Source organism: Tachyglossus aculeatus, chromosome 18, assembly GCF_015852505.1.
Source record: "Tachyglossus aculeatus isolate mTacAcu1 chromosome 18, mTacAcu1.pri, whole genome shotgun sequence".
Classification (NCBI taxonomy): Eukaryota; Metazoa; Chordata; class Mammalia; order Monotremata; family Tachyglossidae; genus Tachyglossus; species Tachyglossus aculeatus.
In genome coordinates, this window is record NC_052083.1 from 1,284,831 (window position 1) to 1,305,233 (window position 20,403).

The 20,403-nt window shown below is 43.9% G+C and overlaps 1 long non-coding RNA gene across 1 annotated transcript; it reads left to right on the forward strand.

Moving 5' to 3' along the window:
• The first annotated feature begins 297 nt into the window (after positions 1–297).
• Positions 298–16,527, forward strand: LOC119939945. The gene is made up of 4 exons (XR_005454861.1): positions 298–425; positions 3,944–4,035; positions 5,348–5,430; positions 16,475–16,527. It is a non-coding gene; the product is annotated as an uncharacterized LOC119939945 (long non-coding RNA).
• The last annotated feature ends 3,876 nt before the right edge of the window (positions 16,528–20,403 follow it).

A 20,403-nucleotide genomic window follows, 5' to 3' on the forward strand; every position in this document is an offset into this window, starting at 1 on the left:
TCATCTGTAAAATGAGGATTAAGACTGTGAACCCCCCCGTGGGACAACCTGATCACCTTGTAACCTCCCCAGTGCTTAGAACAGTGCTTTGCACATTGTAAGTGCTTAATAAATGTCATTATTATTATCATTATTATCTGGGTGCAGTGGCTGCGATAACCGAGGAAACGACTAGTTGCGGGCCCGAGAAGATGGAGGCCGACCTTTCTTTAATGTGGGGTTGGTGAGAGGGAGGACTCTGGGGTTCTAGGAAGATCTAACATATCCTCCCTCCCGCCCTCTCTTCCAGATCAGCATTTCCCAGTGTGAGGGTCTACATCCCAGCTGGGCCATGGGAGATTCCTACAGGACCAAGGCAAAAAGGGCCTTGCAGCTCGTGGTGGAGGCAGAAGGAAACTACGAGTTATAAAGATCAAAACTCCATGGTGAGCCATTCCCTGCCTGCCCCCCCACCCCACCTGCCCCCCGGCCCACAACCCGAAGTTGCTCAGAGCTCTGCAGAGGGACCCAGTGATAGCTCTGTGACCTTGAGAAGTCACTTTTACTTCTCTACATCTCAGTTTCCTCCTCTGCAAAATGGGGCTGACTTTTTTTTGGCAGACTTTGATGTGATGGAACACTGAGCTCTCTATCTTATGTTTCTCCCCAAGAGCCAAATAAGAAAAAAAAAAAAACTGGCCATGTGGGAGACCTGCTTTCAAAAAGTAAAACATTTTTCTGCAATAACTACATAACATGCTGATGAGTGAGGGGGCTGTTTGATGTCCTCAAGGAATTACCGGTTGAAATTACCGACCCTTAGTTTAAATGCATGTTTCTGAACCAAGTTCAGATTTGTCGCTGATGGGGTTTCATGTGAAGTTCTTTTATTCACAGAGGAAAATAGCTGCAGTTAAGGGAAATTTGCTCTGCATATCAGAAAGCAGCCTTTTTATTCTCCCACTAATACTTTAATACCAATCTGAATCTCGGGTTACTGTCATCCTCCTAGGTTCACTAGAAAAATGTGAGCTTTCAGCCCAGCCTGGTAAAATCCAGGACCCCAGGAAGAATTGAACATTCATTACAAAATGAATCCAGTAGACTGAAGTTCCTTGAAGCAGGGTTCGGCTCTACCCACTGTAATGTATTCTCCCATGTGTTTAATGCAGTGTTCTTGCACCAAGTAAGCACTCAATCAATACCATTGATTAATTGATCCAATGTCAATTGATCAGACATGTCTGTGACACTTGAAGATAGATAATCTGCATATTCTAAAATCAATCAATCATTAAGTGTCTGCTGTGTACAGAGCACTGTGCTCTGGTAACAGTCTCAGAGAATATTAATAACTGTAGTACTTGTTAAGCACTTAACTGTGTCCAGGCACTGTAATAAGCACTGGGTGGATACAAGCAAATCAGGTCAGACACAGTCCCTGTCCCACATGGGTCTCAAAGTCTTAATCCCCATTTTACAGATGAGGTAACTGAAGTACAGAGAAGTGAAACTACTCGCCCAAGGTCACACAGCAGAAAAGAGGTGGAGCTGGAATTAGAACCCAGGTCCTTCTGACTTCCAGGCCAATGATCTATCCACTATTCCTGCTCTGTCTCCGAGCAGTTACTGTTCCTGTCCGTTTGTCAGGGGAATTATTCTCAAACGGCCTGGTCGCTTCTAAAACAGAGAAGATGGAGAGATGAGGGGATCATGCTTCTAATGAAATATCCTAATCCTCTCGCAGGAGCAAACATGTATGCATCTCTTGAGCTCTGAAGCCTTCATTAACAGAGAGAGGACAAGAAGATGATCTTCCTTGTCCAAGTAGTGTGGGATTTTAAGATCACATTTTCTTATATTAAGCTTTAGAAAGTAACTGCTCGCTTTGGCTTTATTTCCCCCACATTGCCATACCAGTCAGCTCTCCCTAACAAAAGAACACGAGAGCTAGTCTGAGGGAGATGTGTTTTCCTGGGCAAAGAAATGGCAAGCACCTGCTAATGGGCTCTCTTGACTTCCAGCTCAGTGCTTTCTCCTCTCCTCCAGAACATCACTTCCCAAACAGTGTAACCAAACAACTTTTACCAACATCTCTTATTAAAATGCCCATTTCCCCTCTTACATAGACTGAGACGCCCATGTGGAACAGGGACTGTGTCCAAGTGGATAAAACTGTATCTACCCCAGTGCTTAGAATAGTGCTTGACATGTAGTTAGCACTTAGCAAATACCAAAATAATTAATTACTATAGCCTGTTCTCCTTGACAGTACACACATTAATTATGCTGATGATGACGACATTTGTTAAGCACTTACCAAGAACCAGGTTGGATACAGTCCCTTTCCCATATGGGGCTCACAGACTAAGGGGAGGAAGAACAGGTATTGGACACAATTTCATGGGTGAGGGAAACGAAGCACAGGGTAGTTAAGTGACTTGCCCAGGGTCACAAAGCAGGCACCTACGTAACAACTCCAAGCCGCAAACTAATGTCCTGTGAGCCTCCCTTCCCACCACCTGCCCCACCCCACAGGCTCCTGACTGGGCTCTCGTCTCTCCCATGGACTCAGGGTGGGTTCCCAGCAGGAACTTATAACTAGACGGTGAAGTCTCCATCAGTTCCTGTCAGGAGATCAGAACATTGACTGTCAGCGCTGACTGGGAGGGTCCCCAAGAAAGCCTGCTTAGATTCAGGCATGCCTGGGCTCCAGGTGGTCCCCAAAGTGCTTGTCGCTCCCCTCCCCCGCCCTTCCCCTAGCCAGGTTATTATCAGGTTAACCAGGCTGGAGAGGACGATCCCTGTAATTAGACACTATAATTAATGTAGCCAGTTATGAGGCGAGAGGTGCATATGTGTATCTAGCACATGTCTTCCCAGTCCCTCTGTGCAAGCGCTAAACGTGTTCCATGGCAATTTCTCTGGCTTATAGTACTGAAATGGTCTTATGGGGCTTAAATGCAATAAGCCAATAATTAAATTAATGTCGGTGAGGCTAAAAGCAAAACAGCTTGTTAGTGTTTGAAGCCCCTGTTGTTTTGGCAACGGGATTAAAATAGTCTCCCAAAGAAGGATATGAGATCTCAAACTTTCAGATGGCTAATAGTCTTATAAGAAGGCTCCTTGTGTCCAGGGAATGTATTTTGAGTTCTGTTGTACTTTACCAAGAATTTAGTTCAGTGCTGGAACCCTTCACGCACAAACAGCCATCCATCCGCTGGAGGCTCACCCCAGCCCCAGCTCCATGTAGCAAGAAGCCCACTGGGGAAAGAGAGCTTACGACTTTTCAAATCTGAAAGTGTTTTGTTGGTTTGTAGGAAGGAGGAGAAGTGTGGTGAAACCGGCCTGGGGCTTTACAAGGGGAGGAGGATTTGGAGCCTGGCTTTTCAACACTGGTGGGCTCCAGTGATGGGAGAGTCAAGCTAGTTCTCCCTGGGCTTCTTCCTTCCAACGACTCATGCTTGAATCTTGTAGGCCAGGGAGAGGTCTGAGGGTAACAGGGGGAAGGTGGGTCCCAGATCACTCGGAATCTTTCCCGTTTACCACACTCGACATTCATCATTGACGGTGGGCACACACAGAGGCCAGTCTGGGCTTCCATCTTCCCTTGGTGGTCTGGTCCTGTCCAATCACCCCACCTTCCAGTCACCAAACTAACCCAAAAGAACATTTGCAGGGGACAGGAATCCTTTCTCTCATCCCTTTTCCCATGGTCCTTTGCCAGAACCCCATAATGCCATCAACCCCAGGACCCACCGTCTCTGTCCTCTGTCTAGGGATTCAATTTCAGGGGTGCTTTCTGTAGGGATTTCCAACCTGCTTGAAGCAATATTGCCTCTCCATTTCCCCCTCAACGCTTATGCCATTACCCCAGGCAGTGAGACCTCACCTTCACTCACACTTGAGCTTCTGGTTGGGGAGAAATGAACAGATGCCTCTTGCACTTTCTTCTTTGTTGCAGCAAAGCTACAGCTGCATCATACAAGCAGGCAAAAAGGAAGCATCCTGGGTAGCATATGGGCTGTGAAGAAAACAAAACGTGTGAATTTGAAGGTGAGGTTTATTCAGGGAAGTAGAAACGCTGTTGTATTCAAAGGAAATCTCTAGCACTGGAGAAGGGCTGTTCCTTGTCTCAGAGACTAGGGGAATGGTATAGAAGCAGTGTGGCTCAATGGAAAGAGCACGGGCTTGGGAGTCAGAGGTCACAGGTTCTAATCCCAGGTCTGCCACTTGTTGGCTGTGTGACTTTGAGCAAATCACTCAACTTCTCTGTGCCTCAGTTACCTCATCTGTAAAGTGGGGATTAAGACTGTGAGCCCCACATGGAACAATCTGATTACCTTGTATTTTCCCCAGTGCTTAGGACAGTGCTTGGAACATAGTAAGCGCTTAATTAATACCGTCATCATTATTATTATTAGAAGGAGCCAGGAACTAGAGGGACTCAGCCTCTCAGTCACTTCAATTGATCAATCAATATCTCCCAAGCTTTCAGTACAGTGCTTTGCACAAGGTAAATACTCAGTAAATACCACTGATTGATTAATTACTGGGTGCTGGATGCCTAGCAGGTGTGGAATATTGCAATGGGTGTCTACTGTATGCCAAGCACTAAAATGGCTACCACTTCTATGTGGAGCCCTGTATTGAGTGTCATGCACATGTAGGAAAGAAGCATAAAAGTAAGACCAAGTTTCCACCTTCAAGGTGCTCAAATTCTAGCAGGGAGACTGGTAGACACAAATTATTTATAGATTGTGAGGGCAGGGGAAAACACAGGGATACAAGAGATACAAGTGGAAATACCAAAAGCAGAGACAGGTGGATGAGTGAATGAATAATGGATTAGGTAAATAGACGTGTTCATAAGGGTTTACAGGTCCTTGCTTTCCACCTTTACCACCTCTCTTTGCCTCTTATGTCCTGGTTCCCAATGAATCCTCACAGATGGCCAGTGGCCATCAAAATTGCCTACATCTAATCAGCAAATGGAGGCTGATAGTGAATGAGGTTTCTACCCTCCTCACATTTCTCTAGATTGGAAGCTCCTCTGCACACAGTAAGCACCCAGTAAATGCCATTGATAGATAGATTGATTGCTCTTACCGTCTCGATTGTAAGCTCATTATGGGCAGGGAACGTGTCTGCTAATTCTGTTGTACTGTACTCTCCCAAGCACTTAGTTCAGTTCTCTGCACATAGTAAGTGCTCAATAAATACCACTGATTGATTGAAAGAGTTGTGGGTTATTTCCCACTAGTCCCCATTTAATGTTTATTAAGTAGTCCGTGTCAATGGCAATTTCTATCAATCCATCAATCTATCAGGGGTATTTATTAAGCAACTATTGTGTTTCTGCTTATAGGATGCAGAGGACACAATCCCAGCCCACAGTGAGCAGAGTCCTGCAGACAAGAACAATGAACGGAAGATCCACTACTTCTTTGGGTGAGACTTTCCTTCCCACTTTTTCTTACTGCTGCTGCATAAGCCATTTCACCACACCCACTCTCTAATTTCTAAATCTCATCCAGAAAGGCAGCCTTCAATGCTTTCAGCAGTCAACGTGTTCTCCCTGCTAGCAGGGGGGTAAGTCAAGCTGAAACTTGACAACTTGGAGACATAGAATGGGTAAAAATAGCTTGGAAATGAACTTCATTGTTATTATCATCATCTGGTATTCACTGAGCACCTTCGTGGGCAAGGCGGCCCGCTGTTGCCTGCAACTCTCATCTTGCTTAACAAACTTTTGTTCTCAGTACACACGTTTGCTCTTGCTTTCCACTCAGAATCCTTAGTAGTAGCACCAGCAACATTTCCAATTGTGCCAGATTTGGAAAGAAGATGCTGAGAGGGACCCAGCAAAGAACCTAATGAGCCCATCTTAATAATAACAATAACAATAGTAGTATTTCTTAAGCGCTTACTATGTGCCAAGCACTAAGTGCTGGGGTAGATACAGATCAGCAAGTCCCACATGAGGCTCCCAGTCTGTAAGTAGGAGAAAGAACAGGTATTTGAACCCCCATTTTGCAGATGAGGTGACTGAGGCATAGAAAAATAAAGTGACTTGCTCAAAGTTACATAGCAGGTACGTTGTGGAGCCAGGGCTAGAACCTAGGTCCTTAGACTATGACATCTGTATCCTTTTCACTAGGTCATGCTGCTCTTCCCTGGACCAGCAGGGAAAGACTGGACTAAAGCCTGGACCACTTCTCCAGAAATTCATCCCAGAGGATTAAAAAAGAGCAAGGATGGCCCTTACTAAAATCACATCTCCTCCATGAAGCTTGCACTGACTAATTTCTTATCTCCCCACCCTCTTCTCCCTCTCCACTGCATTGCCCATGCACTTGAGTCCTCAACCCCAAGCACTTAAGAAGCTCACCCCACACCTACAACACTACAGCACCTCTCACTTAACTTAGATGTTTTCACTATCCGAAATGTGTTTTAGTGTCTGCTAACACTTAGATTGTAAGCTCCTTTGGGGCAGGGATCCTGTCTTTATTCTATGATACTGTGCTCTCCAGTTGCTAAGTACAGTGCTCAGCACACAGTAAATTCTTAATAAATACCATTAATTTGAAGGCAATTCCACCTTCTTTTGTCACAAAATACTAACTGCTGCCACAGCACAAAGACCAATCAGATAGTTCTTCAATGCATAGAATAACTCACTTCTCTCATGCAATATGAGAAAAGCAGCATGCGATAGTAGTAAGAGAATGGACCTGGGTTCTAATCCCGACTCTGCCACCTGTCTGCTGCGTGACCTTGGGCAAGTTGCATCATCTGTAAAATGAAGATTGAATCCTCGTCCCTTTAACTTGGACTATGAATCTCATGTGGAACAGGGACTGTGTCCAACTTTATTATCTTATATCTTTAGTACAGTGCTTGGCACACAGTAAGTGCTTAATAAGTACCATTTAAAAGAAATACACCATTCTCCCCTTCCTGAAAATCTCAACCTAAAGTCCACCTCCTCCAGGAAGCTTTCCTGATTCCAGCTTCACCACTTATCTGCTGTGGGCAAGTCAATAAACTTCTCTGTCCCTTAGGTACCTCATCTATAAAAGGGGCATTAAGACTGTGAGTCCCATGTGGGACATGGACTGTGTCCAACCGCATTAGCTTGTATCTACCCCAGTGCTTAGTAAGTGCCTGGCACTTAGTCAGTGTTTAACAACTTCTACAAAAACAAAAACAAAAAATAAAACCAAACAACCCCCCACCACACACACACACAAGCTTACAGTCTAGGGGACAGCTACTATTGTAAGCACTCAGTGCCTCTTCTTCCCCCTATGATAACCTTTCTTTCCAAGACCAAAGATAAATTCTACACTTTTTAGCTCCCCTCCCTGGGGTTGAACTCCCCCTCCTGCTCAGTGTTTGTTATTAGTTCTACTGGACTATAAGCTCCTTGTGTTTTGTACACTCCCAAACTCTTAGAACAGTGCTCTGCACCCAGTAAGCACTCAATAAGTACAATCAATTGATCTACCGCAACACATTTCATCCTCTTCTTTTCTCCCACCACCTCAGCAAATAATCCCCCAGAGGAAAATGATCTGAGGCTTTGCTTTCTGCTTGCTCTCTGTGTTCCCTTCCTTTACTGTATAATCACACTGTTGTGTTCTTGAGTTCGTCCTTCCAGTCCCCTCATCACTAGTTAGACTTGAGGAAACAGCTTTCTCAATCCACCTCTCTCTCATTTCCCTTTACAGTGGGCAACAGTCTTGGAATTAATGCAGTCTGGTCCTTCCAATATCTCTGTAATAGACAGTACTTAATGGAGAAGTTGAGAAAACCCTGAGTCAGTATTCTCTTCCACTCTAGTCAAGGAAAGGAGAAGATACCCAGACAGCAGGGTTAAAAAGAGTCCATTTCCATTCTTTTCAACCAAATACAAGAGGATTGGCAAAGCCACTAGCCCTTGGCCACGCCTGTGTAGAAACAAGTGATGGGAAGGCTGTCAGCATTGTAGAAAATGTGGGCCACCGAGTCTGCTAATCTGTCTCATCCAGGATAATAAGTGGTCTATCCCCTGGACACTCAGAATGCTGTGAAAATCTGTTGTTCAATCATTACTGTTTGGGGATTTTCCAAGGACTGCCTGCCGATTCCAATTGTTCTTGTTTGGCATTCGACATCCTCTGTTCTCCCAGGATGGAAAATGGGTTTTCCAGTGGAGTGTTGGACAGTGAAATCACCAGCCAAACAATGACCGTTATATTGTCCTCATCTGATTAGCTGTTCCCACATGGGCTTGGACCAGGAGCTCTCATGCACAAGAAAGGAGTAAAGAACCAAATTTCCTCCCCTAGGGCCTCCATCCTCATCAATGCAAAGGACCATGAAACATCAACAGGGATAATTAGTTTACTCTAATTAGGATATGATATTTCATCAATTGATTTCCTCATACTAAGAGAATCTTATGAAAAATAAATCTTTAGTCTCCAGTGCATCAAAGCAATGGAACAGGAAGATATTTGACAGAAATGTTTTATCTATTAATAAGATAAAGAATCTTGAATTGATGCCCCTTAGAGAACTGTTTGAGATGCCTAAACTCTAGCAATAGTAGTATTTACTGAACACCCAGTGGGGGCAGGGCACTTTACTAAGCACTTGGAACTTACAAACTGAAAAATGAAACATTTCTTGCCCACGAGGGAGCCTACACTTGTACACTCTCAAGGAAGATACAGACATGAAATATTTACAAATGAAAATTCATACAGGAGCATGCAATTGAATTAGCTTACATGCAAAATGGATTAAGGTTGGGGGTAAACAAGAACATAAATGAGTCTGATGGTTAAATGAGGGAGATGACAGGTGGATATGTACAAATTCAGGCTCTGGACAGTCAATGGGGAAGGATTTTTGGAGGAGGTGGGACTTTCAGGAAATGTCCTATGGGGGTAGCTCCCTAATGGACTGCTGCAAGTTGAAAAGATAGGCAGGAGTTTATTGGCTTCTCACACAACAGAAATGGATGTAATGAATACATTTCCCAGGGTTGAGGGCATTGATCTTCATGCTGAGCTAAGATGCTTTAGCTAAAACTGTGCTCAATGGTCCCTGAGGCCTCTCATTTCAAAGAATGGAGAATCAGTCACCATTGGTTGGAGCACCGAACTCTCCCCTTCAGTGGATGGGAGAGTGGAACAGTGGAGGCTGTGGCCTCTGTTTTGTTAGAAAAACCCATACCTCATTTTCTGAAGAGTATTTTCCATCCCCCTCTTTGTTGATACGCTAACCATGGGTTGCTGTCAGCCCAGCCCAAAGAGGAAGCTGTGATTATTAGTTACTTTTGGTAAATAGCTACAGTATAATTATAGAGGGTGTGATATTATTTTCAAATGCAAGCTTTCTTCCCTAAAATATGGATCCCCTGGAACAAAGCATGTGCTATAAATACACCTTCAGACTGTTTTTGATCCACGGAGCTGTTACAGAACAGGTGACACTATCCACTGCTGCAGTTGCTTTGAACCCAGTAGGTGGCAAAGATCAAGGGTCCAGGCTGGGGATAAGAGAGGAGGCATTCAACTCTATTGACATGCCAAACATTTTAAGAACCCGATCTTCAGCTTCCACAGGGAAGAAACAGGGCATTTCTATTTATTCTGATGACTTGACACCTGTCCACATATTTTGTTTTGTTGTCTGTCTCCCACTTCTAGACTGTGAGCCCGTTGTTGGGTAGGGACCGTCTCTATATGTTGCCAACTTGTACTTCCCAAGCGCTTAGTACAGTGCTCTGCACACAGTAAGTGCTCAATAAATACGATTGAATGACTGAATGAATGAATTGGATATGTTGGGACTCCTGAGTAGGAAGGCCATGGGATTCAATAATGTTGCCTAGGCTCCAGGGAGGTTTAGGTTCGTGGACCAACTCAGGAGCCCCAGCCTGGGACCCCTTCATCCCCGCTTCAAATGCAGCAATCCATAGCTCTCCCCATCTGCATGGTCTCCTTATAATAATAATAATAATGGCATTTATTAAGCATTTACTATGTGAAAAACACTTTTCTAAGTGCTGGGGAGGTTACAAGGTGTTCAGGTTATCCCACAGGGGCTCATAGTCTTAATCCCCATTTTACAGATGAGGTAACTGAGGCACAGAGAAGTTAAGTGACTGGCCCAAAGTCACACAGCTGACAATTGGCAGAGCCAGGACTTGAACCCATGACCTCTGACTCCAAAGCCCATGCTCTTTCCAGTGAGCCACGCTGCTTCTCCTTAAATCATGCCTCCTCCAGGAAGCCTTTCCCAAACTCACTTCTCATCCTTCTCTCATTATTTAAAGCTGCCACGTGATTTCTGAGGCATCAGTAAGCTCATGAGGGCATCATGTTAGTCTATCCAAGAGTGTAAAAGGCCATGAGGAGAATCTAAAATGTCGGTAGAGAACATCCCTTTTTTCCTTAATTTGGATGTGGTTTTCCAGAAGGAGCCCAGAGGAGAGAGTAGAAAGAGGAACTGAGGTTGAAAGAAGGAAGTCAGCTGTCTAGAATTAAATTTTAGCTCCTCTTACTGTGCAACTCTGGCCCAGCACCATGTGATTCCCAGAAACGGTTTATAAAAGCCAGTGGAGTTACCCTTTTGGCAGTTTCAGGAGAAGTAACCTTGTATTCCCCCAACCCCCAACGCTTAGAACCGTGCTTCGCACATAGTAAGTGCTTTAACAAATACCATTATTATTATTATTATTATTATTATTATTATTATTATTATTATTATCATTACCGAAGAGGAATGGGATGAATCCTTCAGAAAGTGGTTTTTAACATTTTGTTTCTGCTCATTCTATGTCCCAAGGGAGCCTTACCAAAAATCTCATGGAATCAACCCTATTTCCTCTGTGTGTGTGTGTGTGTGTGTGTGTGTGTGTGTGTGTGTGTGCATTAATAAATACATGTTTTAACTGTTAAGAACTTACTCTGAACCAAGCATGGGGCTCACAGTCTAGGAGGGAGGAAGAGCACGTAATTAATCTCCATTTTACAGATGAGGAAACTGGAACACAGAGAGGTTGAATGACATGCCCGAGGTCACACAGCATCCTAGTGGCAGAGCCAATCAATCAATCTCTCTGGGCTTTAGCATCCTTATTCATGAAATGATTAGAAGATGCCTTTACTTTACTTTAAGACCTGAGCCCCATGTGGGGCAAGGATTCAGTCTGATCTGATTATTTTGTGGCTACCCCAGGTTTGAGGTATCATCATTATTATTACTGTTACTGTTATTATGATTATAATTATTAATATTAATAAACAATGGGAACTTTTTATCTAGCTCCATAAGAGGTGGGGGTGTCTTCCTCCCTGGGGAATCTTTAAAAAACCAACAGATACCCATCCAAGGTGGTTTGATTCTTTTGCCTCGAGGCAGAGGGATGGATCCATTGATCTTCCAAAGATCCCTCCAGTTTCAGGACTACATGAGCTGTAGGATAATACAGTCTCTTCCAAGGAACAACTTCACAAATCCCTAAATGCACTGGGAATCCAGGCTGGGAACCTGAATGGTTAGGGAGTCCAGTCAGTAAATTCTTAAGGTTATCAGACTGGAGACATCTTGAGGATAGAGCCACGAGCACCAGGCCCAAGAAACATATCTCTCTAACTTGTGACGCAGCGGCCAGGTGGAGACTGTGTCCTCATGCTGCTTGTGTTTCTAAGAAAATGAAGCACTGGGAACACCTTTCCCACCAAGTGTATCAACCAGGACTTGGTCTCAGTGCTAACCCACGTGCCTGGCTGGAAGCACCTTAGAGGCAGTGGTCCCCATGGCTCTGGTTCTGTGATGCAAAGCTTCCCACAGCAAGGATAGAATGTGATGCCTCTGACACCTCAAAGGCCCTTTCATTTCTTCCATGTCTCTGAGGGCTGGCAGCTGCTGCACCGATGCAGACACGCTTCTCTCTGCAGTGTCCACTGCTTGATAAATTACTGGAATCTTCATGTTTTCAAGCAGGTGGGAGAGACATAAAGTGACCATGTTTGGGTCTTATGGTGTCTTTATTCAGGCTGCCAGTTTGCAGGCTGCCAGTCATTGTTTTCTGTCTTCTGAGAGAGGAGGGAATTTATTGTTTGCTTGAAAATTGCTTTAAGCATATGTCTTCAATGTTCTCCCACTTAAAACTCCCAGTTTGACCACCTTCAATAAGTCCACCAGCCAATCACTACTATTTATCGAGTGCCTCCTGTGTGCAGAACCCTGTACCAAGCACTTGGGAGAGTATCATAGTTAGTAGATATGATCCTTGCCCTCGAGGAGTTTCCAGTTTACTGTGGGCAGAACTCTGTACTAAGTACTTGGAAGTGTGCCATGGAGTTAGTACACATGGTTGCTGTAGCGTTCCCTGCAGTGAGCTCTGAAGACTTTCATACCCACTGCCATGCCTATCCTGTGACCAAATGATCTCTGACTAAAAACTCAGTATCTCCCTGGGCCACACAGATTATTCTCTCCAAGATGCAGTAAGCAACTGTAGTTAGGAAAAAAAAAGAGTGGAAACCAAAATAACCCCTTAAACAACCCCAGTCACCTAGGTAGTGTTTTACTGTCCGCAATTACTAAGATGCAATAAACTAAGAAGTGTCCTGCAAATGGCAAGGCAAAATGTAGTTACATGAGGGTTTGAGTGTGTGAATAACATAATGAAACCACATTCAATTAATGGGACTTCTTTATGGCTGCTGGGAAGTCATTTTGGGCTCAGCAGCAGGGCTTTCTCCACTCAGCCACCGCTGGCCTTCCCGACATCCAAAATAGAATAAACTCTCTCCTCCTTCTTACCAAATAATTTACATAGAGCAATTTTCTGGGCACATGGCACTCTCTTGAACTCTTTAGGGTTGCCAAAGGAGAACTTAGAATGGTCCCTCTCCTCAGGAAACTTACAGTCAAATGAGACAAGCTCATTCATGAAAAACCTCCTTACTGGACACAATACCTGGTGACAGGATGCTTCTGAAGAGCTAGAAGCAGCAGTTAGTCCACCACCATCCATGGATTTCGACAGAGAATGAACCTGGGTATCTGGGGAATGAACTGCAAACCGGAGGGAATCAGGATGGGAATTCCCCTCAGCTCTGCTCTGATTAGCTGGAGAAAAACTGATCATGATAAAGGATGTTCAGGCCCTGGCTGGAGCCTGCCAAAATCCATCTCTAATACAGGCCTTAATCACAATCAAATTTCCTCTGTAAGTACATTAAGGTTAGAGTGGCCTCAGGGCCCCATTTACCAGAGTGAAACCAACCTGCCCAATCCATCTGTGGTCCTTCATCACTCCCCATCAGGACTGGGTTATTAAAGTAACAAATCTTGCTAAAGTATGTTCTCTATGAATTCTAGAAATTGCACCCGAGGCCTGTGAGAGAGGCTTGCTGGCTGAAGCTTGCAGCCAGATAGGTGGGAGGCATCTGAGGGTTTGGACCATTTCATCGGCCTGGGTTTTGCCAAAGACATCCTACTCCCCCACTTAAAGGCCCAGCCCTTCAAATACCAGGCCTCTCTCCTCTGGCTGCTCCTTTAGAAGCTGCTGCAATTGGACAGGGGATAAAAGCCGCAGGTGCCTACTTAATTGGCTCGTGTTTGGATGTGTACAGCTGGGCAGAGGATGAAGCACGAAGTTCAGGCAGAAGTTTTCAGGCAGAAGTTGTTATTTCTCTGCACACATTTCTTACAGAGACTCCTGGGCCAGAGGGGCAGGAATTACTCCCTCGTGGAGTCTTGGGGCCATGTGGGCTCACTTTCTGAATCTCATAGTCCAGGGAAAACTGCTCCAGAAGCCAGGCTGGGTGCCTGAAAGCACAGGTCGTGCAGTCAATCAGAAAGGAGGAAAAGGCCAATCACTCCTATATCTTCCACTAGCCACTTGAAACCCGATGCCATCTTGCTGCCAGAAGGCATCAAAAAGCTGGAGGGTGGCAGGGAGGTTTACTTCCTCAAGAATGTCAGGATCTATGAGATGTTGAGGCTCCCTCCTCAGGCTGCAAACTGGACTTCATGACCCCTAATCAATCAATCAATCAATCAATCAATTGTATTTATTGAGCGCTTACTGTGTGCAGAGCACTGTACTAAGCACTTGGGAAGTACAAGCTGGCAACATATAGAGACAGTCCCTACCCAACAGTGGGCTCACAGTCTAGAACCCCTAAGCAGTTCCACTCTGAATAGTAATCAAGTAGTAGTAGTAGCAGTGGCAGCAGCAGCAAAAGAGCACGGGCTTGGGAGTCAGAGGTCATGGGTTCTAATCCCGCTCCTCCACTTGTCTTCTGTGTGACTTTGGGCAAGTCACTTAACTTCTCTGTCCCTCAGTTCCTTCATCTGTAAAATGGGGATTAAGACTGTGAGCCCCACGTGGGACAACCTTGATTACCTTGTATCCCCCCAGTGCTTAGAACAGTGCTTGGCACATAGTAAGCGCTTAACAAATGCCAACATTATTACTAGTAGTAGTAGTGGTAGTAGTAGTAATAGTAGTAATGGTGGTGCTAGTAGTAGCATTTATTAATTATTGGAGAATATCCTGGAAATTCATTTCCAGTGTATAACGGTGTGGCTCAGCACTGAATCCTGGAAGAGTAGCCTCTAGGACACAGACCTCTACACAGTAATTTCCCTTTTTCCTCAGGGACTTTCTGTCCTGAACAGCTACTACCATGATCCAGAATCAGCAACATAGAGACAGAGAGAAAGAGAGAGGGATAAAGAGAGAGTGACAGAGAGAGAGAGAGAGAGGCTTGTGATCGGAATATGTAAAATGGACTGGATAAATCGAGCATGGATTCTTGGATATGGGCTAGAAAGCCTACTTATATGCTTGAGGAACCATGGTTTAGTGCTGAGGGATTGTATCTTTTCCTATCTTTGTAGGATTCTTTATAGCCCTCAGGCTTTTCACTCTTTGTTGAATTTTGTAATAAAATTAGAAAGTGAAATTTCCCTTTTATTTTGACTTTGTTTTCCCACATGACTCTTTCACCAGTTAGATCTCTCGATGCCATAGCTCAGAATAATGCAAATGATCTTTGGATGAAAGGCATTGAAAAGAACACCGGTCCTCATTTCCCAGGTCTAAATGGTGACTTGGGGGTCCCGATGACCTTCAAGGTCAGTGGTTGTCAGTTGCCTGGGAAAGCTTTTTCATCAGCCCCTGCAGATCCATCTACTCTGTCAGGGTCACATTGATTCTATTTGACCACTCTATCTTGTCATTGATCCCTATTTTTTTATTTGCATAGTTTTATGTATATATATATAATAGATATTTCTCTATACTTATATACTTACATGAGTATAGAGCAATTTATTCAAAATGTTATCTTTAAACTGGAACTTATGTATCCATCAAATCTCATGAAATGGGGATTTCTGCTTTTTTAAAATCAATTAGCAGCATTTATTGAGCACTTACTGTATGCAGAGCATTTTCTAAAAGCTTGGGAGAGCCCAATAAAATTGGTAGAAAAGAGCCCTGCCCTCGAGGAGCTTATTATCATATAATGTTTTGAAGTTACCTCTTATCCTTGGCACAGGACATTCTGAATGACTACCATTTTTTTCTCAGTGTCAAACCATGTCAATCAAAAAGTATGATTGATCTAGTGCCGATTCTGTGCAGACCTCAGTAAGTGCCTGGGAAAGTGTAATAGAATAAGCGGACATGTCCCTATGGTCCCTGTCCTCAAGGAGCTAATAGTGCTTAGTACAGTGCTTGACACAAGGTACTTCATTAAAAAATACCATCATCAGAAGAGACAGACACTGAACTGATTTTCAGACAAGAAGAAAGAGGAGAAGCAGGTATAGATAAGAATTAGTGCTTAAATAATGAGTATGTAAGTAGAAAGGTACCAAAATATTGCAGATGGTAGTGAATAACCAAGTGCAGATTTGGTGCTGAAGTAGTAGTTGGATATAAGATTATAATTTAAATTCAATCTTTATTTAATGTTGATTTATTCTTCCTAGTTCAGAACTCAGATCAGAACTTTCAAAGTTCTGATGGATTTAGGGATCTCTGGGTTGCTTGGCTCATTTGCATAGACACATTAGGGTTCAGAGTCTTCAATGAACCTCTTGAGCAGGGCCAAGAAGAGCACCTTCTAAATGGTGTCAAGTTTTGATTTGTGCTAGTGTCACATGAAATGATAAAAGAAGTTGTTTTCCATTTATGGGATGTTGTAATCATCTCAGATGACTTTGTTTGCAAAGACAATGTATCTTAGAAATGGTTTACGCCCTAGCAGTTCATCCCCTTGTTATTATAACACCAAAGAAATAGACCAAGAATTGTTTTACCTTATTTTTTATGATGAGGGAGCAACGGAAGTTACTTATTCATTTATGTAAGGTGGCAGTTTGGATTGTTACCAAAAGATATTTACATAATGCGAAGATCGGGATTGTACTTGAGTTCAGTAATTTGATCCTAATCTATTCCCCCAAGGTCATGGAGGACTCCAGGAGAGGATAAATCACACTTCTTTATAAGATGAGCTGAACTTTTTTTAAAAATCAGTATATCATTCAGCGTGATTGCCTGCTACAAGAGAAGTTCTACAGAAGAGCTGAAGTTTGCCAGTTCCCAAAGCTCCCCAAATCTCAATCAGTCCAACAAATCTTTCTCTCTTCTATACTTGCAAAAAATACTTTCACCAACTGTATGTAGGTGAGATTGAATGGACTTTGAAAGAATGGATCTAAATTCAGTGGACGAAGGCAGACTCAATCTTAGGTAAAATGGATCTAGATCAAACAAATCTAGATGGAATCGATCTACCTGGAATGGAATTGATATGCAATAGATATCAATTGAATGGACCTATACTGAATGGACCTAAACTGAAGAGTGGATATAGACAGAATCAGTCCAAACAGAATCTATCCGGATGGAATGCAACCAGACAGTAGGGATGTGGATCAAATGAACCTAGACAGAATGGATCTAGGCTGAGTGCTTCTCGAAAAAAAATCTCTGGTGGAGGATTCACTTCACTCTTTTTTTGTATGAGCATAATCTCTATTGGTGATTGCTACCTAATGTTTGACAATTTTTTGATTGTATCTGTTAAGTGCTTTCTATGTGTTCTAAGCTCTAGGTTAGGTACAAGTTAATTAGGTCAGATGTAGTTCCTCTCCCATATGGGGCTCGCAGTCTAGGTAGGAGGGAGAACAGGGGAACTGAGAAGCAGCATGGTTAGTGGAAAGAGCACAGGCTTGGGAGTCAGAGTTTGTGGGTTCTAATCCCCACTCCATCACTTGTCAGCTGGTGTGACTTTGGGTAAGTCACTTAACTTCTCTATGCCTCAGTCATCTCATCTGTAAAATGGGGATTAAGACTGTGAGCCCCCCCGTGGGACAACCCGATCACCTCATAACCTTCCCAGCGCTTAGAACAGTCCTTGGCACATAGTAACAACTTAACAAATACCATCATTATTCTTATTAACTGAGGCAAAGAGTTAAGTGACCTAACAAAGATCACAGAACAAGCACTTCACAGAGCTGGGATTAGAACTCATGTCCTTTGACTCCCAGGCCTGAGCTCTTTTCACCAGGCCATGCTGTTAAACAGAGAAGCAGCGTGGCTCAATGGAAAGAGCATGGGCTTTGGAGTCAGCGGTCATGGGTTCAAATCTCAGCTCCGCCAATTGTCAGCTGTGTGACTTTGGGCAAGTCACTTAACTTCTCTGGGCCTCAGTTACCTCATCTGTAAAATGGGGTTAATGACTGTGAGCCCCCCATGGGACAACCTGGTCACCTTGTAACCTCCCCAGCACTTAGAACAGTGCTTTGCACATAGTAAGTGCTTAATAAATGCCATTATTATTATTATTATTATTATTATTATTATTATTATTATTTGGCCATTGAGCAGAGTCAGCCATTGCTGTTGAATTCACCAATCCTGGGTTTTCTAGTGATTTTTTTCTACACTTCAACATCACTGCTCACATGTGCAAAGAAATCTCTGATGAGAATCAGCAAATCAAATCTCTCCCTCTGGACTGTAAATTCGTTAGGGACTTGGAGTATGTCTGCTAATTCTGCTGTACTCTCCCCCAAGTGCTTAACACAGTTGGAAGCTGTATAGCGTAAATGGATAGAGCAGGGGCCTGAGAGTCAGAGGGTCATGGGTTCTAACCCCTGCTCTACCACTTGTCTTCTGTGTGACCTTGGGCAAGTAACTTCATTTCTCTGTGCCTTAGTTACCTCATCTGTAGAATGAAGATTGAGGCTTTGAGCCCCATCTGGGACAGGGACTGTGTCAACCTGATTTGTTTAGGAATTTGCCTGGCACGCAGTAAGCACTTAAATACCACAATTATTATTAGTATAAGCACTCAATAGATATCATTGATTGGTACTGCTGGACTGAGGCTGCCTTTGTCAAGCATGCATATGAGCCCATGCACACATGTGCGCGTACGTGCACACACACACACACACACACACACACTTCATACTGAGGAAATTGGCATAGGCAGTGGGATCATCTTTGCAGGGGTTTCTCTGGAAATGTTTCATGCAGCACTTGAGTTATCAGTGCAGAACTGAGGGAGGGAGGTGTGGATCTTGGCAGAGACTGAAGGAAAGAAGGGAGGTTGTTATTTCAATGTTTCTGATGACGACATTCATTAAACTGTTAACTCCCTCATTCAAGAGCATTCATCTTAGACTGCATTCAATCAGCTTGGAATTTAGGGAATGGTTTGATATATAAAATTATTTTCCTACAGATTTTGGGAGTATTGCTTTATATTCAGAGTGATTATGATTTCATAACATTGTACTAATTGGAAAGTATCAGCTTTCTTGAGAAATGGTGTTCTTTTTCTCAAAGCATCTGAATGTTTCTGTGGCAAAATTCCCTTTGGCCCTTGTGATCTTCACACTGCGAACCAAAGTTGTTTATGTAAGTGCCAAGCCTTTCAAAAGCCTTTGAAAGAGTCTTTCCCCGCTGCAGTTGCCTCTTTAACCCCCAGAGTGCTAACCAAAAAAAAAAAAAAACTTTGACAGAAAAAAAAATACCTTTCGAAGGTACCACAATGAACTCTGTTCACACAAGGTAAATGGTGTTTAAGGATTTGCTACACATGGAAAGAATCGGAGGAGGTGTAACCATGAGCTTCCAATCTGAGAGAGATTTCTTCAGAGTAAACAAGGATCCAAACAAAGTCTTTATTTTTGATGGAATAGAGAATTGGGTCATGGCCAAAAGACAGGATTCCTTGAAGCGCAGTGCCAGATTTTCCTGGCCCACTCTCCTCGAACAAAGCCTTCTGGGGATTTGGACAACAAGCAGCGTCCGGCCCCAGGTCATGACACTGTCTTCCATGTGGCTTCTCCTGCCCTGGAGCCACCACCTTACCTCTGAGCAGAGTGAGTGATGAGTGAGTGAGAGAGACAGAGAGAGAGAGAGAGAGAGAGAAAGTGTGTGTGTGTGTGTGTGTGTGTGTGTGTGTGTGTGTGTGTGTGTGTAGGGGTCTGTTCTGCTGGGGGCCCAACAGGAGGAGATGCAGCAGGATACTGTGGAGAGGCTGAGGGTTGGACTTTGGACGGCCTCGCTAGAGCAGAGAGGAGCCTCTAACCCTCCCCTACAACATAAGACACTGCAGCTTGGGGTTGCTTCCTTAACTCTGTTCCCCATTTTATCATCCCTGTCTTTGCCTGGCATGGGGGCCTGTAGCCAACTCCCCTTTTGCCTTTAAGGATAGAATGGATTTGTCCTGTGAGCCCGTTGTTGAGTAGGGACCACCTCTATATGTTGCTGACGTGTACTTCCTAAGCGCTTAGTACAGTGCTCTGCACACAGTAAGTGCTCAATAAATACGACTGAATGAATGAATGGGAGCCAGGGACTGTGGCTGCAATATCATTCTTATACTTTCCCCCCAGCATTTAGTTCAGCATTCTGCACCCAGTAGGCACCCAGTACACTTTCCTGCCCAGAAAAGGTGTCCAATACAGCACTCTGCCCAGAGTAGGGAACCAGTGAAGCACTCTGTCTCTTACATACCATTACAGTGCTTTGCTTACCACAGACACCCGAAACAGTACTCTTAATAGCTGCCCATTCTTTACAAGCGCAGAAGGTGAAATTGAGTACTAGTTTCCCATGGGTTTTTTTTTCACACACATTCTCTCACTCTCTCTCTCTTTCTCTCCCCCACCAATTGGCATTGCGAAGGAGCATGGTATAATGGATAGAGCACGGGCTTGGGAGTCAGAGGGTCATGGTTTCTAATTCCGGCTCCCCCACTTCTCTGCTGTGTGACTTTGGACAAGTCACTTCACTTCTCTGTGCCTCAATTACCTCATCTGTAAAATGGGGATTGAGATTATGAGGCCCCACATGGGACAGAGACTATGTCC